General features: G+C 55.1%; 14 non-coding genes and 4 pseudogenes across 14 annotated transcripts; all 18 read right to left on the reverse strand.

Annotated features, from left to right (window-relative positions):
• Positions 1–534: 534 nt before the first annotated feature.
• On the reverse strand, positions 535–653 carry LOC141053448 (5S ribosomal RNA). Its single transcript, XR_012221181.1, has one exon. It is a non-coding gene; the product is annotated as a 5S ribosomal RNA (ribosomal RNA).
• A 1,035-nt stretch (positions 654–1,688) lies between these two features.
• LOC141053525 (5S ribosomal RNA) lies at positions 1,689–1,798 on the reverse strand (annotated as a pseudogene).
• A 654-nt stretch (positions 1,799–2,452) lies between these two features.
• Positions 2,453–2,571, reverse strand: LOC141053460 (5S ribosomal RNA). Its single transcript, XR_012221192.1, has one exon. It is a non-coding gene; the product is annotated as a 5S ribosomal RNA (ribosomal RNA).
• A 716-nt stretch (positions 2,572–3,287) lies between these two features.
• On the reverse strand, positions 3,288–3,397 carry LOC141053588 (5S ribosomal RNA; annotated as a pseudogene).
• A 654-nt stretch (positions 3,398–4,051) lies between these two features.
• Positions 4,052–4,170, reverse strand: LOC141053311 (5S ribosomal RNA). The gene has a single exon (XR_012221057.1). It is a non-coding gene; the product is annotated as a 5S ribosomal RNA (ribosomal RNA).
• A 2,341-nt stretch (positions 4,171–6,511) lies between these two features.
• LOC141053372 (5S ribosomal RNA) lies at positions 6,512–6,631 on the reverse strand. Its single transcript, XR_012221112.1, has one exon. It is a non-coding gene; the product is annotated as a 5S ribosomal RNA (ribosomal RNA).
• Positions 6,632–7,708: 1,077 nt separating this feature from the next.
• On the reverse strand, positions 7,709–7,827 carry LOC141053472 (5S ribosomal RNA). The gene has a single exon (XR_012221200.1). It is a non-coding gene; the product is annotated as a 5S ribosomal RNA (ribosomal RNA).
• A 1,035-nt stretch (positions 7,828–8,862) lies between these two features.
• Positions 8,863–8,972, reverse strand: LOC141053526 (5S ribosomal RNA; annotated as a pseudogene).
• A 654-nt stretch (positions 8,973–9,626) lies between these two features.
• LOC141053485 (5S ribosomal RNA) lies at positions 9,627–9,745 on the reverse strand. The gene has a single exon (XR_012221202.1). It is a non-coding gene; the product is annotated as a 5S ribosomal RNA (ribosomal RNA).
• A 716-nt stretch (positions 9,746–10,461) lies between these two features.
• On the reverse strand, positions 10,462–10,571 carry LOC141053527 (5S ribosomal RNA; annotated as a pseudogene).
• A 654-nt stretch (positions 10,572–11,225) lies between these two features.
• Positions 11,226–11,344, reverse strand: LOC141053283 (5S ribosomal RNA). Its single transcript, XR_012221032.1, has one exon. It is a non-coding gene; the product is annotated as a 5S ribosomal RNA (ribosomal RNA).
• Positions 11,345–13,685: 2,341 nt separating this feature from the next.
• Positions 13,686–13,805, reverse strand: LOC141053373 (5S ribosomal RNA). The gene has a single exon (XR_012221113.1). It is a non-coding gene; the product is annotated as a 5S ribosomal RNA (ribosomal RNA).
• Positions 13,806–14,882: 1,077 nt separating this feature from the next.
• LOC141053271 (5S ribosomal RNA) lies at positions 14,883–15,001 on the reverse strand. Its single transcript, XR_012221021.1, has one exon. It is a non-coding gene; the product is annotated as a 5S ribosomal RNA (ribosomal RNA).
• A 2,345-nt stretch (positions 15,002–17,346) lies between these two features.
• LOC141053374 (5S ribosomal RNA) lies at positions 17,347–17,466 on the reverse strand. The gene has a single exon (XR_012221114.1). It is a non-coding gene; the product is annotated as a 5S ribosomal RNA (ribosomal RNA).
• Positions 17,467–18,543: 1,077 nt separating this feature from the next.
• On the reverse strand, positions 18,544–18,662 carry LOC141053301 (5S ribosomal RNA). The gene has a single exon (XR_012221049.1). It is a non-coding gene; the product is annotated as a 5S ribosomal RNA (ribosomal RNA).
• Positions 18,663–21,003: 2,341 nt separating this feature from the next.
• On the reverse strand, positions 21,004–21,123 carry LOC141053376 (5S ribosomal RNA). Its single transcript, XR_012221116.1, has one exon. It is a non-coding gene; the product is annotated as a 5S ribosomal RNA (ribosomal RNA).
• A 1,077-nt stretch (positions 21,124–22,200) lies between these two features.
• Positions 22,201–22,319, reverse strand: LOC141053272 (5S ribosomal RNA). The gene has a single exon (XR_012221022.1). It is a non-coding gene; the product is annotated as a 5S ribosomal RNA (ribosomal RNA).
• Positions 22,320–24,664: 2,345 nt separating this feature from the next.
• On the reverse strand, positions 24,665–24,784 carry LOC141053377 (5S ribosomal RNA). The gene has a single exon (XR_012221117.1). It is a non-coding gene; the product is annotated as a 5S ribosomal RNA (ribosomal RNA).
• Between the last annotated feature and the right edge of the window lie 147 nt (positions 24,785–24,931).

The raw sequence follows: 24,931 nt of genomic DNA on the forward strand, positions 1-24,931 counted from the left end.
TTCATCACATTGCTTCTAGTCTTTCCTTGTGCAAATGAGAATAAAGTTGATCCTTCTACAATGTGACAGCCCTTTAGATATTTGTAGACAGCTATTAAGTCTCCTCTCAGTCTTCTCTTTTGCAAACTAAACATTCCCAAATCCTGCAACCTTTCCTCATAAGACAGGGTTTGCAGACCGGTCACCATTCTGGTTGACAGTGACTGTGTGCTGCTCTTCAGGGGGGTCGTGTTGCCTGCAAAGGTGTCCTGCTTGCTTTGGCCTGTAAACTGGCCTCCAGGTTGCCGGCGGATGCCCCCAAGCCCGCGGGAGGCGCTGGTCCTGTTGAAAGGAAGCCTAGTATTAAAAGTAAATAAGCAACAATGCTGGAGGCCCACGGTGATGAGAAGGATGCTGGCAGTTTGCACGGACGAAATAGCGCAAGAGAGAAAGCAAATGAAAAGAGGAAAGAAGCATGTGTGCCCTTGTGAAAGGGAATGGAAAAAAGGCATAGAGGACAGTGACCCCTGCTGGTGGAAGGAAGGAAAAAGCAAAAGCCTACAGCACCTGGTATTCCCAGGCGGTCTCCCATCCAAGTACTAACCAGGCCCGACCCTGCTTAGCTTCCGAGATCAGACGAGATCGGGCGTGTTCAGGGTGGTGTGGCCGTAGGCAGAGACAAGCTTCTCACTTGCTGCTTTTCTACTATGCAGTCTGGCTGCCGGCTGCCCTGTCCAGTGCTCAGCAAGAAAAAAATGCAGAGCTGGAAATGAACCCGGTCTAAAGGAGCGCACCTGTTCCTTAATCACGCCTGGCTGGCGCTCCTTTTTGGACTGTCTCACTTATCGCCAGTGCTCAGCAAGAGGCCCTTTTGTAATTTCCTTTCTCTTCACTTTTTTGCTGGCTCTCTTAAGGGGGTTGTAGGCAGAACGCCCCGCTCAGAGCCGCTGAGCTCACTGATCGGCTGCTGACGTGACGTCAGCGTCGCAGCCAATGCCACAGACCTGGAGCAGCGGTGAGACTCTCCGGTGGACCCGGGTAGGGTGAGTACAGGGCGGTTTGTTGCTTTCTAAAAGCCTGCAACCTGGGAAGAACGTTTAATGAAAGGGAACAACCCCTTTGACTGTCTGCAGCGCGCCACACCTAGGAAGCGCACAGTCACTTGCAAGCGAGCACGCACATATGCTTGCACATGGCCACACCTCCTATTTGCCCCTGCAGCCTCAGCGCCAGCAAGTGTCAGACTGTCCTGTCTGTCTTATTATCATTAATATTTGCGTGCCTTAGCAGGAAAATACCCCCAATTCCCTCCCGCTCCTTCCTAGTACTGAATTTGGGTCCTGGGCAGCCGTTTGATTGGGTTAGTTACACAAGCTTCTTTGCAGAAGAAGACGTTACTTCTGCCGGCCGGACGTCCTCTAAAAATCATCCCCTGGGCGCCCGCTGAATGCCTGGCCCCTTAACGGCCCAGGATGCTTATGACGCCATCATTTCCAGAAGGCAGGCTGAGGGATCAATAAGCACTCTTAGCCGCGGTAAGGAGCTCGGTGTGAGGCATGCGAGGAGGCGTGGTAGCGTCCCTAGCTGCAAACCATCTCAGAGGCATCAGAGGCATTATGCGGCTTGGGGCTTCCAGCTTATGTTGGTGTCTGATAAGGCTCCCCTGTATACTAGCCGAGCTGGGCCAGGGAGCAAAATGTCATCAAAATGGTCTACAGCACTCGGTGTTCCCAGGAGGTCTACCATCCAAGTACTGTCCAAGCCCATCCCCGCTTTGCTTCCGAGTTCGGGCGTATCCAGGGTGGTATGGCCAGTAGACACGGCTTGGTCCATCGCCTGGCCAGCCTGCCTCAGGCTCGCGTGGTGGCGAGAACTCTGACCATGTGGAGGCGGGCTCCGAAGGGCCGATGCAAAGGCTGGGCCGACCCTACAGTCTTTGTTTGTTTTGCAGTGAAACCACGCGCCGCAGCAGGGCCCGAGCATCATTTGTCTTTAAATATGGCTCCACGCAGGGTCTCCTGCAGGATAAACCATTCATCTGGGGGGACGTGACAGAAGGAGCAAGCTTGAGCAGCCGCAACTTGAGGCGGATTGAGACGTCCAGGAGCGAATGAAGGAAGAGGGTGAGATGGTTGCCAGTGACTGTGTGCTGCTCTTCAGGGGGGTCTTGTTGCCTGCAAAGGTGTCCTGCTTGCTTCGGCCTGTAAACTGGCCTCCAGGTTGCCGGCGGATGCCCCCAAGCCCGCGGGAGGCGCTGGTCCTGTTGAAAGGAAGCCTAGTATTAAAAGTAAATAAGCAACAATGCTGGAGGACCACGGTGATGAGAAGGATGCTGGCAGTTTGCACGGACGAAATAGCGCAAGAGAGAAAGCAAATGAAAAGAGGAAAGAAGCATGTGTGCCCTTGTGAAAGGGAATGGAAAAAAGGAATAGAGGACAGTGACCCCTGCTGGTGGAAGGAAGGAAAAAGCAAAAGCCTACAGCACCTGGTATTCCCAGGCGGTCTCCCATCCAAGTACTAACCAGGCCCGACCCTGCTTAGCTTCCGAGATCAGACGAGATCGGGCGTGTTCAGGGTGGTGTGGCCGTAGGCAGAGACAAGCTTCTCACTTGCTGCTTTTCTACTATGCAGTCTGGCTGCCGGCTGCCCTGTCCAGTGCTCAGCTCAGCTCCCGTTCTGAGAGAATTATCCCCGCTAAACCCCGCCTTAGAGAGAGAGGAACTATACCTCCGGTTGTGGCCGTGAGTACCGGTAACCAGGCCTCAGAGATCTGGGCCCTTCCCCCCAGCCTTCCCCCATCACGCCGACCCGGCCACCATTGGCCTCAAGATACGCCACCTTGACTGTCCTGTCTGTCTTATTATCATTAATATTTGCGTGCCTTAGCAGGAAAATACCCCCAATTCCCTCCCGCTCCTTCCTAGTACTGAATTTGGGTCCTGGGCAGCCGTTTGATTGGGTTAGTTACACAAGCTTCTTTGCAGAAGAAGACGTTACTTCTGCCGGCCGGACGTCCTCTAAAAATCATCCCCTGGGCGCCCGCTGAATGCCTGGCCCCTTAACGGCCCAGGATGCTTATGACGCCATCATTTCCAGAAGGCAGGCTGAGGGATCAATAAGCACTCTTAGCCGCGGTAAGGAGCTCGGTGTGAGGCATGCGAGGAGGCGTGGTAGCGTCCCTAGCTGCAAACCATCTCAGAGGCATCAGAGGCATTATGCGGCTTGGGGCTTCCAGCTTATGTTGGTGTCTGATAAGGCGCCCCTGTATACTAGCCGAGCTGGGCCAGGGAGCAAAATGTCATCAAAATGGTCTACAGCACTCGGTGTTCCCAGGAGGTCTACCATCCAAGTACTGTCCAATCCCATCCCCGCTTTGCTTCCGAGTTCGGGCGTATCCAGGGTGGTATGGCCAGTAGACACGGCTTGGTCCATCGCCTGGCCAGCCTGCCTCAGGCTCGCGTGGTGGCGAGAACTCTGACCATGTGGAGGCGGGCTCCGAAGGGCCGATGCAAAGGCTGGGCCGACCCTACAGTCTTTGTTTGTTTTGCAGTGAAACCACGCGCCGCAGCAGGGCCCGAGCATCATTTGTCTTTAAATATGGCTCCACGCAGGGTCTCCTGCAGGATAAACCATTCATCTGGGGGGACGTGACAGAAGGAGCAAGCTTGAGCAGCCGCAACTTGAGGCGGATTGAGACGTCCAGGAGCGAATGAAGGAAGAGGGTGAGATGGTTGCCAGTGACTGTGTGCTGCTCTTCAGGGGAGTCGTGTTGCCTGCAAAGGTGTCCTGCTTGCTTCGGCCTGTAAACTGGCCTCCAGGTTGCCGGCGGATGCCCCCAAGCCCGCGGGAGGCGCTGGTCCTGTTGAAAGGAAGCCTAGTATTAAAAGTAAATAAGCAACAATGCTGGAGGACCACGGTGATGAGAAGGATGCTGGCAGTTTGCACGGACGAAATAGCGCAAGAGAGAAAGCAAATGAAAAGAGGAAAGAAGCATGTGTGCCCTTGTGAAAGGGAATGGAAAAAAGGAATAGAGGACAGTGACCCCTGCTGGTGGAAGGAAGGAAAAAGCAAAAGCCTACAGCACCTGGTATTCCCAGGCGGTCTCCCATCCAAGTACTAACCAGGCCCGACCCTGCTTAGCTTCCGAGATCAGACGAGAGCGGGCGTGTTCAGGGTGGTGTGGCCGTAGGCAGAGACAAGCTTCTCACTTGCTGCTTTTCTACTATGCAGTCTGGCTGCCGGCTGCCCTGTCCAGTGCTCAGCAAGAAAAAATTGCAGAGCTGGAAATGAACCCGGTCTAAAGGAGCGCACCTGTTCCTTAATCACGCCTGGCTGGCGCTCCTTTTTGGACTGTCTCACTTATCGCCAGTGCTCAGCAAGAGGCCCTTTTGTAATTTCCTTTCTCTTCACTTTTTTGCTGGCTCTCTTAAAGGGGTTGTAGGCAGAACGCCCCGCTCAGAGCCGCTGAGCTCACTGATCGGCTGCTGACGTGACATCAGCGTCGCAGCCAATGCCACAGACCTGGAGCAGCAGTGAGACTCTCCGGTGGACCCGGGTAGGGTGAGTACAGGGCGGTTTGTTGCTTTCTAAAAGCCTGCAACCTGGGAAGAACATTTAATGAAAGGGAACAACCCCTTTGACTGTCTGCAGCGCGCCACACCTAGGAAGCGCACAGTCACTTGCAAGCGAGCACGCACATATGCTTGCATATGGCCACACCTCCTATTTGCCCCTGCAGCCTCAGCGCCAGCAAGTGTCAGACTGTCCTGTCTGTCTTATTATCATTAATATTTGCATGCCTTAGCAGGAAAATGCCCCCAATTCCCTCCCGCTCCTTCCTAGTGTAGGGTCAGACAGGTTCGCAGGATGCAGTGACGAGACACTAAACGAATGGTGGTTTTCGAAATTACTTTTATAAAACCCTAGCCGAAGGGCTAGGCTGAACAAAACAAGGAATAAGTACAACACCAACAGTCCACGCAGGGACTCAACAATCTTAACCCAATATAGTTTCACTTAGCCTTCCAGGGACTGCTGGGTTCGGTAGCGTGGCCGCGTTGAGGTCGCTGAGGCGGCTGTCCTGAGGAAAGTGATGTCGGTGGGGGCAACAGGCCCTGAAGAAAATAATACCGTTGGGGGGCAACAAGCCCTGAAGAAAACGAGGACGTTGGGGCGCAACAGGTCCTGAAGAAAACGGGGATGTTGGGGCGCAACAGGCCCTGAAGGAAACGCTGCTGCTGGGGCGCAACAAGCCCTGAAGGAAACGCTGCCGCTGGGGCGCAACAGGCCCTGAAGGAAACGGGGACATTGGGGCGCAACAGGCCCTGAAGATAACGCTGCCGCTGGGGCGCAACAGGCCCTGAAGGAAACGCTGCCGCTGGGGCGCAACAGGCCCTGAAGAAAACGCCTCCGCTGGGGCACAACAGACCCTGAAGAAAACGCTGCCGCTGGGGTGCAACAGACCCTGAAGAAAACACTGCCGCTGGGGCGCAACAGGCCCTGAAGAAAGCAATGCCGTTGGGTCTCAACAGGCCCTGAAGTAAATGATGGAGGTGGCGCGCGGTGATGACGCAGTTCCCCAGAAAGGCCTGTAGCCGTCCTTTACCAAGGAGTCTCTTCCTAAGCCAGGGTAGCGAGCTTTTAATCCCGCCTGTGACAAGGTGGCGTACCTTGAGGCCAATGGTGGCCGGGTCGGCGTGATGGGGGAAGGCTGGGGGGAAGGGCCCAGATCTCTGAGGCCTGGTTACCGGTACTCACGGCCACAACCGGAGGTATAGTTCCTCTCTCTCTAAGGCGGGGTTTAGCGGGGATAATTCTCTCAGAACGGGAGCGGGGAGCAGTCTCTGGGCACAGTCTCTCACGTCTCTCTTGTCGGTAAATCGGCCGCTTTCTCCTCGCAGGCTCCTCTCGGTACCCCTGCAAGTCACCCTGTGTCCTGCCTTCACTCCCTCTCTTCCCCAACTGCCACTTCAGCGCGTCCCCTGCTCCTTTTACCCTAGCCCCTCCCCCTGTTGCCCTGACAACCTCAGTCGCATGTCTCCCTTTGTAATTCCCCTGTTGTGCTTCCTTCAATAACTCTGATGGCGGTCCCCTTGGTTCCGGCCCAAACACTATATGGGGGTCCTCCTCCCCACACTAGTACTGAATTTGGGTCCTGGGCAGCCGTCTGATTGGGTTAGTTACACAAGCTTCTTTGCAGAAGAAGACGTTACTTCTGCCAGCCGGCCGGCCGGCCTCTAAAGATCATCCCCTGGGCGCCCGCTGAATGCCTGGCCCCTTAACGGCCCAGGATGCTTATGACGCCTTCATTTCCAGAAGGCAGGCCGAGGGGTCAATAAGCACTCTTAGCTGCGGCAAGGAGCTTGGTGTGAGGCATGCGAGGAGGCGTGGTAGCGTCCCTAGCTGCAAACCATCTCAGAGGCATCAGAGGCATTATGCGGCTTGGGGCTTCCAGCTTAGGTAATGTTGGTGTCTGATAAGGCGCCCCTGTATACTAGCCGAGCTGGGCCAGGGAGCAAAATGTCATCAAAATGGTCTACAGCACTCGGTGTTCCCAGGAGGTCTCCCATCCAAGTACTGTCCAAGCCCATCCCCGCTTTGCTTCCGAGTTCGGACGAGATCGGGCGTATCCAGGGTGGTATGGCCAGTAGACACGGCTTGGTCCATCACCTGGCCAGCCTGCCTCAGGCTCGCATGGTGGCGAGAACTCTGACCATGTGGAGGCGGGCTCCGAAGGGCCGATGCAAAGGCTGGGCCGCCCCTACAGTCTTTGTTTGTTTTGCAGTGAAACCACGCGCCGCAGCAGGGCCCGAGCATCATTTGTCTTTAAATATGGCTCCACGCAGGGTCTCCTGCAGGCTAAACCATTCATCTGGGGGGACGTGACAGAAGGCGCAAGCTGGAGCAGCCGCAACTTGAGGCGGATTGAGACGTCCAGGAGCGAATGAAGGAAGAGGGTGAGATAGAATCATAGAATCTTAGAGTTGGAAGGGACCTCCTGGGCCATCTGGTCCAACCCCCTGCTCAAAGCAGGATTCGCTAAATCATCCCAGTCAGATGTCTGTCCAGCCTCTGTTTGAAGACTTCCATTGAAGGAGAACTCACCACTTCTCGTGGCAGCCTGTTCCACTCATTGATCACTCTAACTGTTAAAAAAAATTTTCTAATATCTAATCTGTGTCTCCTCCCATTCAGTTTCATCACATTGCTTCTAGTCTTTCCTTGTGCAAATGAGAATAAAATTGATCCTTCTACAATGTGACAGCCCTTTAGATATTTGTAGACAGCTATTAAGTCTCCTCTCAGTCTTCTCTTTTGCAAACTAAACATTCCCAAATCCTGCAACCTTTCCTCATAAGACAGGGTTTGCAGACCGGTCACCATTCTGGTTGCCAGTGACTGTGTGCTGCTCTTCAGGGGGGTCGTGTTGCCTGCAAAGGTGTCCTGCTTGCTTCGGCCTGTAAACTGGCCTCCAGGTTGCCGGCGGATGCCCCCAAGCCCGCGGGAGGCGCTGGTCCTGTTGAAAGGAAGCCTAGTATTAAAAGTAAATAAGCAACAATGCTGGAGGCCCACGGTGATGAGAAGGATGCTGGCAGTTTGCACGGACGAAATAGCGCAAGAGAGAAAGCAAATGAAAAGAGGAAAGAAGCATGTGTGCCCTTGTGAAAGGGAATGGAAAAAAGGCATAGAGGACAGTGACCCCTGCTGGTGGAAGGAAGGAAAAAGCAAAAGCCTACAGCACCTGGTATTCCCAGGCGGTCTCCCATCCAAGTACTAACCAGGCCCGACCCTGCTTAGCTTCCGAGATCAGACGAGATCGGGCGTGTTCAGGGTGGTGTGGCCGTAGGCAGAGACAGGCTTCTCACTTGCTGCTTTTCTACTATGCAGTCTGGCTGCCGGCTGCCCTGTCCAGTGCTCAGCAAGAAAAAAATGCAGAGCTGGAAATGAACCCGGTCTAAAGGAGCGCACCTGTTCCTTAATCACGCCTGGCTGGCGCTCCTTTTTGGACTGTCTCACTTATCGCCAGTGCTCAGCAAGAGGCCCTTTTGTAATTTCCTTTCTCTTCACTTTTTTGCTGGCTCTCTTAAGGGGGTTGTAGGCAGAACGCCCCGCTCAGAGCCGCTGAGCTCACTGATCGGCTGCTGACGTGACGTCAGCGTCGCAGCCAATGCCACAGACCTGGAGCAGCGGTGAGACTCTCCGGTGGACCCGGGTAGGGTGAGTACAGGGCGGTTTGTTGCTTTCTAAAAGCCTGCAACCTGGGAAGAACGTTTAATGAAAGGGAACAACCCCTTTGACTGTCTGCAGCGCGCCACACCTAGGAAGCGCACAGTCACTTGCAAGCGAGCACGCACATATGCTTGCACATGGCCACACCTCCTATTTGCCCCTGCAGCCTCAGCGCCAGCAAGTGTCAGACTGTCCTGTCTGTCTTATTATCATTAATATTTGCGTGCCTTAGCAGGAAAATACCCCCAATTCCCTCCCGCTCCTTCCTAGTACTGAATTTGGGTCCTGGGCAGCCGTTTGATTGGGTTAGTTACACAAGCTTCTTTGCAGAAGAAGACGTTACTTCTGCCGGCCGGACGTCCTCTAAAAATCATCCCCTGGGCGCCCGCTGAATGCCTGGCCCCTTAACGGCCCAGGATGCTTATGACGCCATCATTTCCAGAAGGCAGGCTGAGGGATCAATAAGCACTCTTAGCCGCGGTAAGGAGCTCGGTGTGAGGCATGCGAGGAGGCGTGGTAGCGTCCCTAGCTGCAAACCATCTCAGAGGCATCAGAGGCATTATGCGGCTTGGGGCTTCCAGCTTATGTTGGTGTCTGATAAGGCTCCCCTGTATACTAGCCGAGCTGGGCCAGGGAGCAAAATGTCATCAAAATGGTCTACAGCACTCGGTGTTCCCAGGAGGTCTACCATCCAAGTACTGTCCAAGCCCATCCCCGCTTTGCTTCCGAGTTCGGGCGTATCCAGGGTGGTATGGCCAGTAGACACGGCTTGGTCCATCGCCTGGCCAGCCTGCCTCAGGCTCGCGTGGTGGCGAGAACTCTGACCATGTGGAGGCGGGCTCCGAAGGGCCGATGCAAAGGCTGGGCCGACCCTACAGTCTTTGTTTGTTTTGCAGTGAAACCACGCGCCGCAGCAGGGCCCGAGCATCATTTGTCTTTAAATATGGCTCCACGCAGGGTCTCCTGCAGGATAAACCATTCATCTGGGGGGACGTGACAGAAGGAGCAAGCTTGAGCAGCCGCAACTTGAGGCGGATTGAGACGTCCAGGAGCGAATGAAGGAAGAGGGTGAGATGGTTGCCAGTGACTGTGTGCTGCTCTTCAGGGGGGTCTTGTTGCCTGCAAAGGTGTCCTGCTTGCTTCGGCCTGTAAACTGGCCTCCAGGTTGCCGGCGGATGCCCCCAAGCCCGCGGGAGGCGCTGGTCCTGTTGAAAGGAAGCCTAGTATTAAAAGTAAATAAGCAACAATGCTGGAGGACCACGGTGATGAGAAGGATGCTGGCAGTTTGCACGGACGAAATAGCGCAAGAGAGAAAGCAAATGAAAAGAGGAAAGAAGCATGTGTGCCCTTGTGAAAGGGAATGGAAAAAAGGAATAGAGGACAGTGACCCCTGCTGGTGGAAGGAAGGAAAAAGCAAAAGCCTACAGCACCTGGTATTCCCAGGCGGTCTCCCATCCAAGTACTAACCAGGCCCGACCCTGCTTAGCTTCCGAGATCAGACGAGATCGGGCGTGTTCAGGGTGGTGTGGCCGTAGGCAGAGACAAGCTTCTCACTTGCTGCTTTTCTACTATGCAGTCTGGCTGCCGGCTGCCCTGTCCAGTGCTCAGCTCAGCTCCCGTTCTGAGAGAATTATCCCCGCTAAACCCCGCCTTAAAGAGAGAGGAACTATACCTCCGGTTGTGGCCGTGAGTACCGGTAACCAGGCCTCAGAGATCTGGGCCCTTCCCCCCAGCCTTCCCCCATCACGCCGACCCGGCCACCATTGGCCTCAAGATACGCCACCTTGACTGTCCTGTCTGTCTTATTATCATTAATATTTGCGTGCCTTAGCAGGAAAATACCCCCAATTCCCTCCCGCTCCTTCCTAGTACTGAATTTGGGTCCTGGGCAGCCGTTTGATTGGGTTAGTTACACAAGCTTCTTTGCAGAAGAAGACGTTACTTCTGCCGGCCGGACGTCCTCTAAAAATCATCCCCTGGGCGCCCGCTGAATGCCTGGCCCCTTAACGGCCCAGGATGCTTATGACGCCATCATTTCCAGAAGGCAGGCTGAGGGATCAATAAGCACTCTTAGCCGCGGTAAGGAGCTCGGTGTGAGGCATGCGAGGAGGCGTGGTAGCGTCCCTAGCTGCAAACCATCTCAGAGGCATCAGAGGCATTATGCGGCTTGGGGCTTCCAGCTTATGTTGGTGTCTGATAAGGCGCCCCTGTATACTAGCCGAGCTGGGCCAGGGAGCAAAATGTCATCAAAATGGTCTACAGCACTCGGTGTTCCCAGGAGGTCTACCATCCAAGTACTGTCCAAGCCCATCCCCGCTTTGCTTCCGAGTTCGGGCGTATCCAGGGTGGTATGGCCAGTAGACACGGCTTGGTCCATCGCCTGGCCAGCCTGCCTCAGGCTCGCGTGGTGGCGAGAACTCTGACCATGTGGAGGCGGGCTCCGAAGGGCCGATGCAAAGGCTGGGCCGACCCTACAGTCTTTGTTTGTTTTGCAGTGAAACCACGCGCCGCAGCAGGGCCCGAGCATCATTTGTCTTTAAATATGGCTCCACGCAGGGTCTCCTGCAGGATAAACCATTCATCTGGGGGGACGTGACAGAAGGAGCAAGCTTGAGCAGCCGCAACTTGAGGCGGATTGAGACGTCCAGGAGCGAATGAAGGAAGAGGGTGAGATGGTTGCCAGTGACTGTGTGCTGCTCTTCAGGGGAGTCGTGTTGCCTGCAAAGGTGTCCTGCTTGCTTCGGCCTGTAAACTGGCCTCCAGGTTGCCGGCGGATGCCCCCAAGCCCGCGGGAGGCGCTGGTCCTGTTGAAAGGAAGCCTAGTATTAAAAGTAAATAAGCAACAATGCTGGAGGACCACGGTGATGAGAAGGATGCTGGCAGTTTGCACGGACGAAATAGCGCAAGAGAGAAAGCAAATGAAAAGAGGAAAGAAGCATGTGTGCCCTTGTGAAAGGGAATGGAAAAAAGGAATAGAGGACAGTGACCCCTGCTGGTGGAAGGAAGGAAAAAGCAAAAGCCTACAGCACCTGGTATTCCCAGGCGGTCTCCCATCCAAGTACTAACCAGGCCCGACCCTGCTTAGCTTCCGAGATCAGACGAGAGCGGGTGTGTTCAGGGTGGTGTGGCCGTAGGCAGAGACAAGCTTCTCACTTGCTGCTTTTCTACTATGCAGTCTGGCTGCCGGCTGCCCTGTCCAGTGCTCAGCAAGAAAAAATTGCAGAGCTGGAAATGAACCCGGTCTAAAGGAGCGCACCTGTTCCTTAATCACGCCTGGCTGGCGCTCCTTTTTGGACTGTCTCACTTATCGCCAGTGCTCAGCAAGAGGCCCTTTTGTAATTTCCTTTCTCTTCACTTTTTTGCTGGCTCTCTTAAAGGGGTTGTAGGCAGAACGCCCCGCTCAGAGCCGCTGAGCTCACTGATCGGCTGCTGACGTGACATCAGCGTCGCAGCCAATGCCACAGACCTGGAGCAGCAGTGAGACTCTCCGGTGGACCCGGGTAGGGTGAGTACAGGGCGGTTTGTTGCTTTCTAAAAGCCTGCAACCTGGGAAGAACATTTAATGAAAGGGAACAACCCCTTTGACTGTCTGCAGCGCGCCACACCTAGGAAGCGCACAGTCACTTGCAAGCGAGCACGCACATATGCTTGCACATGGCCACACCTCCTATTTGCCCCTGCAGCCTCAGCGCCAGCAAGTGTCAGACTGTCCTGTCTGTCTTATTATCATTAATATTTGCATGCCTTAGCAGGAAAATGCCCCCAATTCCCTCCCGCTCCTTCCTAGTGTAGGGTCAGACAGGTTCGCAGGATGCAGTGACGAGACACTAAACGAATGGTGGTTTTCGAAATTACTTTTATAAAACCCTAGCCGAAGGGCTAGGCTGAACAAAACAAGGAATAAGTACAACACCAACAGTCCACGCAGGGACTCAACAATCTTAACCCAATATAGTTTCACTTAGCCTTCCAGGGACTGCTGGGTTCGGTAGCGTGGCCGCGTTGAGGTCGCTGAGGCGGCTGTCCTGAGGAAAGTGATGTCGGTGGGGGCAACAGGCCCTGAAGAAAATAATACCGTTGGGGGGCAACAAGCCCTGAAGAAAACGAGGACGTTGGGGCGCAACAGGTCCTGAAGAAAACGGGGATGTTGGGGCGCAACAGGCCCTGAAGGAAACGCTGCTGCTGGGGCGCAACAAGCCCTGAAGGAAACGCTGCCGCTGGGGCGCAACAGGCCCTGAAGGAAACGGGGACATTGGGGCGCAACAGGCCCTGAAGATAACGCTGCCGCTGGGGCGCAACAGGCCCTGAAGGAAACGCTGCCGCTGGGGCGCAACAGGCCCTGAAGAAAACGCCTCCGCTGGGGCACAACAGACCCTGAAGAAAACGCTGCCGCTGGGGTGCAACAGACCCTGAAGAAAACACTGCCGCTGGGGCGCAACAGGCCCTGAAGAAAGCAATGCCGTTGGGTCTCAACAGGCCCTGAAGTAAATGATGGAGGTGGCGCGCGGTGATGACGCAGTTCCCCAGAAAGGCCTGTAGCCGTCCTTTACCAAGGAGTCTCTTCCTAAGCCAGGGTAGCGAGCTTTTAATCCCGCCTGTGACAAGGTGGCGTACCTTGAGGCCAATGGTGGCCGGGTCGGCGTGATGGGGGAAGGCTGGGGGGAAGGGCCCAGATCTCTGAGGCCTGGTTACCGGTACTCACGGCCACAACCGGAGGTATAGTTCCTCTCTCTCTAAGGCGGGGTTTAGCGGGGATAATTCTCTCAGAACGGGAGCGGGGAGCAGTCTCTGGGCACAGTCTCTCACGTCTCTCTTGTCGGTAAATCGGCCGCTTTCTCCTCGCAGGCTCCTCTCGGTACCCCTGCAAGTCACCCTGTGTCCTGCCTTCACTCCCTCTCTTCCCCAACTGCCACTTCAGCGCGTCCCCTGCTCCTTTTACCCTAGCCCCTCCCCCTGTTGCCCTGACAACCTCAGTCGCATGTCTCCCTTTGTAATTCCCCTGTTGTGCTTCCTTCAATAACTCTGATGGCGGTCCCCTTGGTTCCGGCCCAAACACTATATGGGGGTCCTCCTCCCCACACTAGTACTGAATTTGGGTCCTGGGCAGCCGTCTGATTGGGTTAGTTACACAAGCTTCTTTGCAGAAGAAGACGTTACTTCTGCCAGCCGGCCGGCCGGCCTCTAAAGATCATCCCCTGGGCGCCCGCTGAATGCCTGGCCCCTTAACGGCCCAGGATGCTTATGACGCCTTCATTTCCAGAAGGCAGGCCGAGGGGTCAATAAGCACTCTTAGCTGCGGCAAGGAGCTTGGTGTGAGGCATGCGAGGAGGCGTGGTAGCGTCCCTAGCTGCAAACCATCTCAGAGGCATCAGAGGCATTATGCGGCTTGGGGCTTCCAGCTTAGGTAATGTTGGTGTCTGATAAGGCGCCCCTGTATACTAGCCGAGCTGGGCCAGGGAGCAAAATGTCATCAAAATGGTCTACAGCACTCGGTGTTCCCAGGAGGTCTCCCATCCAAGTACTGTCCAAGCCCATCCCCGCTTTGCTTCCGAGTTCGGACGAGATCGGGCGTATCCAGGGTGGTATGGCCAGTAGACACGGCTTGGTCCATCGCCTGGCCAGCCTGCCTCAGGCTCGCATGGTGGCGAGAACTCTGACCATGTGGAGGCGGGCTCCGAAGGGCCGATGCAAAGGCTGGGCCGCCCCTACAGTCTTTGTTTGTTTTGCAGTGAAACCACGCGCCGCAGCAGGGCCCGAGCATCATTTGTCTTTAAATATGGCTCCACGCAGGGTCTCCTGCAGGCTAAACCATTCATCTGGGGGGACGTGACAGAAGGCGCAAGCTGGAGCAGCCGCAACTTGAGGCGGATTGAGACGTCCAGGAGCGAATGAAGGAAGAGGGTGAGATAGAATCATAGAATCTTAGAGTTGGAAGGGACCTCCTGGGCCATCTGGTCCAACCCCCTGCTCAAAGCAGGATTCGCTAAATCATCCCAGTCAGATGTCTGTCCAGCCTCTGTTTGAAGACTTCCATTGAAGGAGAACTCACCACTTCTCGTGGCAGCCTGTTCCACTCATTGATCACTCTAACTGTTAAAAAAAATTTTCTAATATCTAATCTGTGTCTCCTCCCATTCAGTTTCATCACATTGCTTCTAGTCTTTCCTTGTGCAAATGAGAATAAAATTGATCCTTCTACAATGTGACAGCCCTTTAGATATTTGTAGACAGCTATTAAGTCTCCTCTCAGTCTTCTCTTTTGCAAACTAAACATTCCCAAATCCTGCAACCTTTCCTCATAAGACAGGGTTTGCAGACCGGTCACCATTCTGGTTGCCAGTGACTGTGTGCTGCTCTTCAGGGGGGTCGTGTTGCCTGCAAAGGTGTCCTGCTTGCTTCGGCCTGTAAACTGGCCTCCAGGTTGCCGGCGGATGCCCCCAAGCCCGCGGGAGGCGCTGGTCCTGTTGAAAGGAAGCCTAGTATTAAAAGTAAATAAGCAACAATGCTGGAGGCCCACGGTGATGAGAAGGATGCTGGCAGTTTGCACGGACGAAATAGCGCAAGAGAGAAAGCAAATGAAAAGAGGAAAGAAGCATGTGTGCCCTTGTGAAAGGGAATGGAAAAAAGGCATAGAGGACAGTGACCCCTGCTGGTGGAAGGAAGGAAAAAGCAAAAGCCTACAGCACCTGGTATTCCCAGGCGGTCTCCCATCCAAGTACTAACCAGGCCCGACCCTGCTTAGCTTCCAAGATCAGACGAGATCGGGCGTGTTCAGGGTGGTGTGGCCGTAGGCAGAGACAGGCTTCTCACTTGCTGCTTTTCTACTATGCAGTCTGGCTGCCGGCTGCCCTGTCCAGTGCTCAGCAAGAAAAAAATGCAGAGCTGGAAATGAACCCGGTCTAAAGGAGCGCACCTGTTCCTTAATCACGCCTGGCTGGCGCTCCTTTTTGGACTGTCTCACTTATCGCCAGTGCTCAGCAAGAGGCCCTTTTGTAATTTCCTTTCTCTTCACTTTTTTGCTGGCTCTCTTAAAGGGGTTGTAGGCAGAACGCCCCGCTCAGAGCCGCTGAGCTCACTGATCGGCTGCTGACGTGACATCAGCGTCGCAGCCAATGCCACAGACCTGGAGCAGCAGTGAGACTCTCCGGTGGACCCGGGTAGGGTGAGTACAGGGCGGTTTGTTGCTTTCTAAAAGCCTGCAACCTGGGAGGAACATTTAATGAAAGGGAACAACCCCTTTGACTGTCTGCAGCGCGCCACACCTAGGAAGCGCACAGTCACTTGCAAGCGAGCACGCACATATGCTTGCACATGGCCACACCTCCTATTTGCCCCTGCAGCCTCAGCGCCAGCAAGTGTCAGACTGTCCTGTCTGTCTTATTATCATTAATATTTGCGTGCCTTAGCAGGAAAATGCCCCCAATTCCCTCCCGCTCCTTCCTAGTGTAGGGTCGGACAGGTTCGCAGGATGCAGTGACGAGACACTAAACGAATGGTGGTTTTCGAAATTACTTTTATAAAACCCTAGCCGAAGGGCTAGGCTGAACAAAACAAGGAATAAGTACAACACCAACAGTCCACGCAGGGACTCAACAATCTTAACCCAATATAGTTTCACTTAGCCTTCCAGGGACTGCTGGGTTCGGTAGCGTGGCCGCGTTGAGGTCGCTGAGGCGGCTGTCCTGAGGAAAGTGATGTCGGTGGGGGCAACAGGCCCTGAAGAAAATAATTCCGTTGGGGGGCAACAAGCCCTGAAGAAAACGAGGACGTTGGGGCGCAACAGGTCCTGAAGAAAACGGGGACGTTGGGGCGCAACAGGCCCTGAAGGAAACGCTGCCGCTGGGGCGCAACAAGCCCTGAAGGAAACGCTGCCGCTGGGGCGCAACAGGCCCTGAAGGAAACGGGGACATTGGGGCGCAACAGGCCCTGAAGATAACGCTGCCGCTGGGGCGCAACAGGCCCTGAAGGAAACGCTGCCGCTGGGGCGCAACAGGCCCTGAAGAAAACGCCTCCGCTGGGGCACAACAGGCCCTGAAGAAAACGCTGCCGCTGGGGTGCAACAGGCCCTGAAGAAAACACTGCCGCTGGGGCGCAACAGGCCCTGAAGAAAGCAATGCCGTTGGGTCTCAACAGGCCCTGAAGTAAATGATGGAGGTGGCGCGCGGTGATGACGCAGTTCCCCAGAAAGGCCTGTAGCCGTCCTTTACCAAGGAGTCTCTTCCTAAGCCAGGGTAGCGAGCCTTTAATCCCGCCTGTGACAAGGTGGCGTATCTTGAGGCCAATGGTGGCCGGGTCGGCGTGATGGGGGAAGGCTGGGGGGAAGGGCCCAGATCTCTGAGGCCTGGTTACCGGTACTCACGGCCACAACCGGAGGTATAGTTCCTCTCTCTCTAAGGCGGGGTTTAGCGGGGATAATTCTCTCAGAACGGGAGCGGGGAGCAGTCTCTGGGCACAGTCTCTCACGTCTCTCTTGTCGGTAAATCGGCCGCTTTCTCCTCGCAGGCTCCTCTCGGTACCCCTGCAAGTCACCCTGTGTCCTGCCTTCACTCCCTCTCTTCCCCAACTGCCACTTCAGCGCGTCCCCTGCTCCTTTTACCCTAGCCCCTCCCCCTGTTGCCCTGACAACCTCAGTCGCATGTCTCCCTTTGTAATTCCCCTGTTGTGCTTCCTTCAATAACTCTGATGGCGGTCCCCTTGGTTCCGGCCCAAACACTATATGGGGGTCCTCCTCCCCACACTAGTACTGAATTTGGGTCCTGGGCAGCCGTCTGATTGGGTTAGTTACACAAGCTTCTTTGCAGAAGAAGACGTTACTTCTGCCAGCCGGCCGGCCGGCCGGCCTCTAAAGATCATCCCCTGGGCGCCCGCTGAATGCCTGGCCCCTTAACGGCCCAGGATGCTTATGACGCCTTCATTTCCAGAAGGCAGGCCGAGGGGTCAATAAGCACTCTTAGCTGCGGCAAGGAGCTTGGTGTGAGGCATGCGAGGAGGCGTGGTAGCGTCCCTAGCTGCAAACCATCTCAGAGGCATCAGAGGCATTATGCGGCTTGGGGCTTCCAGCTTAGGTAATGTTGGTGTCTGATAAGGCGCCCCTGTATACTAGCCGAGCTGGGCCAGGGAGCAAAATGTCATCAAAATGGTCTACAGCACTCGGTGTTCCCAGGAGGTCTCCCATCCAAGTACTGTCCAAGCCCATCCCCGCTTTGCTTCCGAGTTCGGACGAGATCGGGCGTATCCAGGGTGGTATGGCCAGTAGACACGGCTTGGTCCATCGCCTGGCCAGCCTGCCTCAGGCTCGCATGGTGGCGAGAACTCTGACCATGTGGAGGCGGGCTCCGAAGGGCCGATGCAAAGGCTGGGCCGCCCCTACAGTCTTTGTTTGTTTTGCAGTGAAACCACGCGCCGCAGCAGGGCCCGAGCATCATTTGTCTTTAAATATGGCTCCACGCAGGGTCTCCTGCAGGCTAAACCATTCATCTGGGGGGACGTGACAGAAGGCGCAAGCTGGAGCAGCCGCAACTTGAGGCGGATTGAGACGTCCAGGAGCGAATGAAGGAAGAGGGTGAGATAGAATCATAGAATCGTAGAGTTGGAAGGGACCTCCTGGGCCATCTGGTCCAACCCCCTGCTCAAAGCAGGATTCGCTAAATCATCCCAGTCAGATGTCTGTCCAGCCTCTGTTTGAAGACTTCCATTGAAGGAGAACTCACCACTTCTCGTGGCAGCCTGTTCCACTCATTGATCACTCTAACTGTTAAAATTTTTTTTCTAATATCTAATCTGTGTCTCCTCCCATTCAGTTTCATCCCATTGCTTCTAGTCTTTCCTTGTGCAAATGAGAATAAAGTTGATCCTTCTACAATGTGACAGCCCTTTAGATATTTGTAGACAGCTATTAAGTCTCCTCTCAGTCTTCTCTTTTGCAAACTAAACATTCCCAAATCCTGCAACCTTTCCTCATAAGACAGGGTTTGCAGACCGGTCACCATTCTGGTTGCCAGTGACTGTGTGCTGCTCTTCAGGGGGGTCGTGTTGCCTGCAAAGGTGTCCTGCTTGCTTCGGCCTGTAAACTGGCCTCCAGGTTGCCGGCGGATGCCCCCAAGCCCGCGGGAGGCGCTGGTCCTGTTGAAAGGAAGCCTAGTATTAAAAGTAAATAAGCAACAATGCTGGAGGCCCACGGTGATGAGAAGGATGCTGGCAGTTTGCACGGACGAAATAGCGCAAGAGAGAAAGCAAATGAAAAGAGGAAAGAAGCATGTGTGCCCTTGTGAAAGGGAATGGAAAAAAGGCATAGAGGACAGTGACCCCTGCTGGTGGAAGGAAGGAAAAAGCAAAAGCCTACAGAACCTGGTATTCCCAGGCGGTCTCCCATCCAAGTACTAACCAGGCCCGACCCTGCTTAGCTTCCGAGATCAGACGAGATCGGGCGTGTTCAGGGTGGTGTGGCCGTAGGCAGAGACAGGCTTCTCACTTGCTGCTTTTCTACTATGCAGTCTGGCTGCCGGCTGCCCTGTCCAGTGCTCAGCAAGAAAAAAATGCAGAGCTGGAAATGAACCCGGTCTAAAGGAGCGCACCTGTTCCTTAATCACGCCTGGCTGGCGCTCCTTTTTGGACTGTCTCACTTATCGCCAGTGCTCAGCAAGAGGCCCTTTTGTAATTTCCTTTCTCTTCACTTTTTTGCTGGCTCTCTTAAAGGGGTTGTAGGCAGAACGCCCCGCTCAGAGCCGCTGAGCTCACTGATCGGCTGCTGACGTGACATCAGCGTCGCAGCCAATGCCACAGACCTGGAGCAGCGGTGAGACTCTCCGGTGGACCCGGGTAGGGTGAGTACAGGGCGGTTTGTTGCTTTCTAAAAGCCTGCAACCTGGGAAGAACGTTTAATGAAAGGGAACAACCCCTTTGACTGTCTGCAGCGCGCCACACCTAGGAAGCGCACAGTCACTTGCAAGCGAGCACGCACATATGCTTGCACATGGCCACACCTCCTATTTGCCCCTGCAGCCTCAGCGCCAGCAAGTGTCAGACTGTCCTGTCTGTCTTATTATCATTAATATTTGCATGCCTTAGCAGGAAAATGCCCCCAATTCCCTCCCGCTCCTTCCTAGTGTAGGGTCAGACAGGTTCGCAGGATGCAGTGACGAGACACTAAACGAATGGTGGTTTTCGAAATTACTTTTATAAAACCCTAGCCGAAGGGCTAGGCTGAACAAAACAAGGAATAAGTACAACACCAACAGTCCACGCAGGGACTCAACAATCTTAACCCAATATAGTTTCACTTAGCCTTCCAGGGACTGCTGGGTTCGGTAGCGTGGCCGCGTTGAGGTCGCTGAGGCGGCTGTCCTGAGGAAAGTGATGTCGGTGGGGGCAACAGGCCCTGAAGAAAATAATACCGTTGGGGGGCAACAAGCCCTGAAGAAAACGAGGACGTTGGGGCGCAACAGGTCCTGAAGAAAACGGGGATGTTGGGGCGCAACAGGCCCTGAAGGAAACGCTGCTGCTGGGGCGCAACAAGCCCTGAAGGAAACGCTGCCGCTGGGGCGCAACAGGCCCTGAAGGAAACGGGGACATTGGGGCGCAACAGGCCCTGAAGATAACGCTGCCGCTGGGGCGCAACAGGCCCTGAAGGAAACGCTGCCGCTGGGGCGCAACAGGCCCTGAAGAAAACGCCTCCGCTGGGGCACAACAGACCCTGAAGAAAACGCTGCCGCTGGGGTGCAACAGACCCTGAAGAAAACACTGCCGCTGGGGCGCAACAGGCCCTGAAGAAAGCAATGCCGTTGGGTCTCAACAGGCCCTGAAGTAAATGATGGAGGTGGCGCGCGGTGATGACGCAGTTCCCCAGAAAGGCCTGTAGCCGTCCTTTACCAAGGAGTCTCTTCCTAAGCCAGGGTAGCGAGCTTTTAATCCCGCCTGTGACAAGGTGGCGTACCTTGAGGCCAATGGTGGCCGGGTCGGCGTGATGGGGGAAGGCTGGGGGGAAGGGCCCAGATCTCTGAGGCCTGGTTACCGGTACTCACGGCCACAACCGGAGGTATAGTTCCTCTCTCTCTAAGGCGGGGTTTAGCGGGGATAATTCTCTCAGAACGGGAGCGGGGAGCAGTCTCTGGGCACAGTCTCTCACGTCTCTCTTGTCGGTAAATCGGCCGCTTTCTCCTCGCAGGCTCCTCTCGGTACCCCTGCAAGTCACCCTGTGTCCTGCCTTCACTCCCTCTCTTCCCCAACTGCCACTTCAGCGCGTCCCCTGCTCCTTTTACCCTAGCCCCTCCCCCTGTTGCCCTGACAACCTCAGTCGCATGTCTCCCTTTGTAATTCCCCTGTTGTGCTTCCTTCAATAACTCTGATGGCGGTCCCCTTGGTTCCGGCCCAAACACTATATGGGGGTCCTCCTCCCCACACTAGTACTGAATTTGGGTCCTGGGCAGCCGTCTGATTGGGTTAGTTACACAAGCTTCTTTGCAGAAGAAGACGTTACTTCTGCCAGCCGGCCGGCCGGCCTCTAAAGATCATCCCCTGGGCGCCCGCTGAATGCCTGGCCCCTTAACGGCCCAGGATGCTTATGACGCCTTCATTTCCAGAAGGCAGGCCGAGGGGTCAATAAGCACTCTTAGCTGCGGCAAGGAGCTTGGTGTGAGGCATGCGAGGAGGCGTGGTAGCGTCCCTAGCTGCAAACCATCTCAGAGGCATCAGAGGCATTATGCGGCTTGGGGCTTCCAGCTTAGGTAATGTTGGTGTCTGATAAGGCGCCCCTGTATACTAGCCGAGCTGGGCCAGGGAGCAAAATGTCATCAAAATGGTCTACAGCACTCGGTGTTCCCAGGAGGTCTCCCATCCAAGTACTGTCCAAGCCCATCCCCGCTTTGCTTCCGAGTTCGGACGAGATCGGGCGTATCCAGGGTGGTATGGCCAGTAGACACGGCTTGGTCCATCGCCTGGCCAGCCTGCCTCAGGCTCGCATGGTGGCGAGAACTCTGACCATGTGGAGGCGGGCTCCGAAGGGCCGATGCAAAGGCTGGGCCGCCCCTACAGTCTTTGTTTGTTTTGCAGTGAAACCACGCGCCGCAGCAGGGCCCGAGCATCATTTGTCTTTAAATATGGCTCCACGCAGGGTCTCCTGCAGGCTAAACCATTCATCTGGGGGGACGTGACAGAAGGCGCAAGCTGGAGCAGCCGCAACTTGAGGCGGATTGAGACGTCCAGGAGCGAATGAAGGAAGAGGGTGAGATAGAATCATAGAATCTTAGAGTTGGAAGGGACCTCCTGGGCCATCTGGTCCAACCCCCTGCTCAAAGCAGGATTCGCTAAATCATCCCAGTCAGATGTCTGTCCAGCCTCTGTTTGAAGACTTCCATTGAAGGAGAACTCACCACTTCTCGTGGCAGCCTGTTCCACTCATTGATCACTCTAACTGTTAAAAAAAATTTTCTAATATCTAATCTGTGTCTCCTCCCATTCAGTTTCATCACATTGCTTCTAGTCTTTCCTTGTGCAAATGAGAATAAAATTGATCCTTCTACAATGTGACAGCCCTTTAGATATTTGTAGACAGCTATTAAGTCTCCTCTCAGTCTTCTCTTTTGCAAACTAAACATTCCCAAATCCTGCAACCTTTCCTCATAAGACAGGGTTTGCAGACCGGTCACCATTCTGGTTGCCAGTGACTGTGTGCTGCTCTTCAGGGGGGTCGTGTTGCCTGCAAAGGTGTCCTGCTTGCTTCGGCCTGTAAACTGGCCTCCAGGTTGCCGGCGGATGCCCCCAAGCCCGCGGGAGGCGCTGGTCCTGTTGAAAGGAAGCCTAGTATTAAAAGTAAATAAGCAACAATGCTGGAGGCCCACGGTGATGAGAAGGATGCTGGCAGTTTGCACGGACGAAATAGCGCAAGAGAGAAAGCAAATGAAAAGAGGAAAGAAGCATGTGTGCCCTTGTGAAAGGGAATGGAAAAAAGGCATAGAGGACAGTGACCCCTGCTGGTGGAAGGAAGGAAAAAGCAAAAGCCTACAGCACCTGGTATTCCCAGGCGGTCTCCCATCCAAGTACTAACCAGGCCCGACCCTGCTTAGCTTCCAAGATCAGACGAGATCGGGCGTGTTCAGGGTGGTGTGGCCGTAGGCAGAGACAGGCTTCTCAGTTGCTGCTTTTCTACTATGCAGTCTGGCTGCCGGCTGCCCTGTCCAGTGCTCAGCAAGAAAAAAATGCAGAGCTGGAAATGAACCCGGTCTAAAGGAGCGCACCTGTTCCTTAATCACGCCTGGCTGGCGCTCCTTTTTGGACTGTCTCACTTATCGCCAGTGCTCAGCAAGAGGCCCTTTTGTAATTTCCTTTCTCTTCACTTTTTTGCTGGCTCTCTTAAAGGGGTTGTAGGCAGAACGCCCCGCTCAGAGCCGCTGAGCTCACTGATCGGCTGCTGACGTGACATCAGCGTCGCAGCCAATGCCACAGACCTGGAGCAGCAGTGAGACTCTCCGGTGGACCCGGGTAGGGTGAGTACAGGGCGGTTTGTTGCTTTCTAAAAGCCTGCAACCTGGGAGGAACATTTAATGAAAGGGAACAACCCCTTTGACTGTCTGCAGCGCGCCACACCTAGGAAGCGCACAGTCACTTGCAAGCGAGCACGCACATATGCTTGCACATGGCCACACCTCCTATTTGCCCCTGCAGCCTCAGCGCCAGCAAGTGTCAGACTGTCCTGTCTGTCTTATTATCATTAATATTTGCGTGCCTTAGCAGGAAAATGCCCCCAATTCCCTCCCGCTCCTTCCTAGTGTAGGGTCGGACAGGTTCGCAGGATGCAGTGACGAGACACTAAACGAATGGTGGTTTTCGAAATTACTTTTATAAAACCCTAGCCGAAGGGCTAGGCTGAACAAAACAAGGAATAAGTACAACACCAACAGTCCACGCAGGGACTCAACAATCTTAACCCAATATAGTTTCACTTAGCCTTCCAGGGACTGCTGGGTTCGGTAGCGTGGCCGCGTTGAGGTCGCTGAGGCGGCTGTCCTGAGGAAAGTGATGTCGGTGGGGGCAACAGGCCCTGAAGAAAATAATTCCGTTGGGGGGCAACAAGCCCTGAAGAAAACGAGGACGTTGGGGCGCAACAGGTCCTGAAGAAAACGGGGACGTTGGGGCGCAACAGGCCCTGAAGGAAACGCTGCCGCTGGGGCGCAACAAGCCCTGAAGGAAACGCTGCCGCTGGGGCGCAACAGGCCCTGAAGGAAACGGGGACATTGGGGCGCAACAGGCCCTGAAGATAACGCTGCCGCTGGGGCGCAACAGGCCCTGAAGGAAACGCTGCCGCTGGGGCGCAACAGGCCCTGAAGAAAACGCCTCCGCTGGGGCACAACAGGCCCTGAAGAAAACGCTGCCGCTGGGGTGCAACAGGCCCTGAAGAAAACACTGCCGCTGGGGCGCAACAGGCCCTGAAGAAAGCAATGCCGTTGGGTCTCAACAGGCCCTGAAGTAAATGATGGAGGTGGCGCGCGGTGATGACGCAGTTCCCCAGAAAGGCCTGTAGCCGTCCTTTACCAAGGAGTCTCTTCCTAAGCCAGGGTAGCGAGCCTTTAATCCCGCCTGTGACAAGGTGGCGTATCTTGAGGCCAATGGTGGCCGGGTCGGCGTGATGGGGGAAGGCTGGGGGGAAGGGCCCAGATCTCTGAGGCCTGGTTACCGGTACTCACGGCCACAACCGGAGGTATAGTTCCTCTCTCTCTAAGGCGGGGTTTAGCGGGGATAATTCTCTCAGAACGGGAGCGGGGAGCAGTCTCTGGGCACAGTCTCTCACGTCTCTCTTGTCGGTAAATCGGCCGCTTTCTCCTCGCAGGCTCCTCTCGGTACCCCTGCAAGTCACCCTGTGTCCTGCCTTCACTCCCTCTCTTCCCCAACTGCCACTTCAGCGCGTCCCCTGCTCCTTTTACCCTAGCCCCTCCCCCTGTTGCCCTGACAACCTCAGTCGCATGTCTCCCTTTGTAATTCCCCTGTTGTGCTTCCTTCAATAACTCTGATGGCGGTCCCCTTGGTTCCGGCCCAAACACTATATGGGGGTCCTCCTCCCCACACTAGTACTGAATTTGGGTCCTGGGCAGCCGTCTGATTGGGTTAGTTACACAAGCTTCTTTGCAGAAGAAGACGTTACTTCTGCCAGCCGGCCGGCCGGCCGGCCTCTAAAGATCATCCCCTGGGCGCCCGCTGAATGCCTGGCCCCTTAACGGCCCAGGATGCTTATGACGCCTTCATTTCCAGAAGGCAGGCCGAGGGGTCAATAAGCACTCTTAGCTGCGGCAAGGAGCTTGGTGTGAGGCATGCGAGGAGGCGTGGTAGCGTCCCTAGCTGCAAACCATCTCAGAGGCATCAGAGGCATTATGCGGCTTGGGGCTTCCAGCTTAGGTAATGTTGGTGTCTGATAAGGCGCCCCTGTATACTAGCCGAGCTGGGCCAGGGAGCAAAATGTCATCAAAATGGTCTACAGCACTCGGTGTTCCCAGGAGGTCTCCCATCCAAGTACTGTCCAAGCCCATCCCCGCTTTGCTTCCGAGTTCGGACGAGATCGGGCGTATCCAGGGTGGTATGGCCAGTAGACACGGCTTGGTCCATCGCCTGGCCAGCCTGCCTCAGGCTCGCATGGTGGCGAGAACTCTGACCATGTGGAGGCGGGCTCCGAAGGGCCGATGCAAAGGCTGGGCCGCCCCTACAGTCTTTGTTTGTTTTGCAGTGAAACCACGCGCCG

This window comes from Dendrobates tinctorius, unplaced genomic scaffold, assembly GCF_039654945.1.
Source record: "Dendrobates tinctorius isolate UK_male_01 unplaced genomic scaffold, ASM3965494v1 ptg000165l, whole genome shotgun sequence".
In the NCBI taxonomy this organism is placed as follows: Eukaryota; Metazoa; Chordata; class Amphibia; order Anura; family Dendrobatidae; genus Dendrobates; species Dendrobates tinctorius.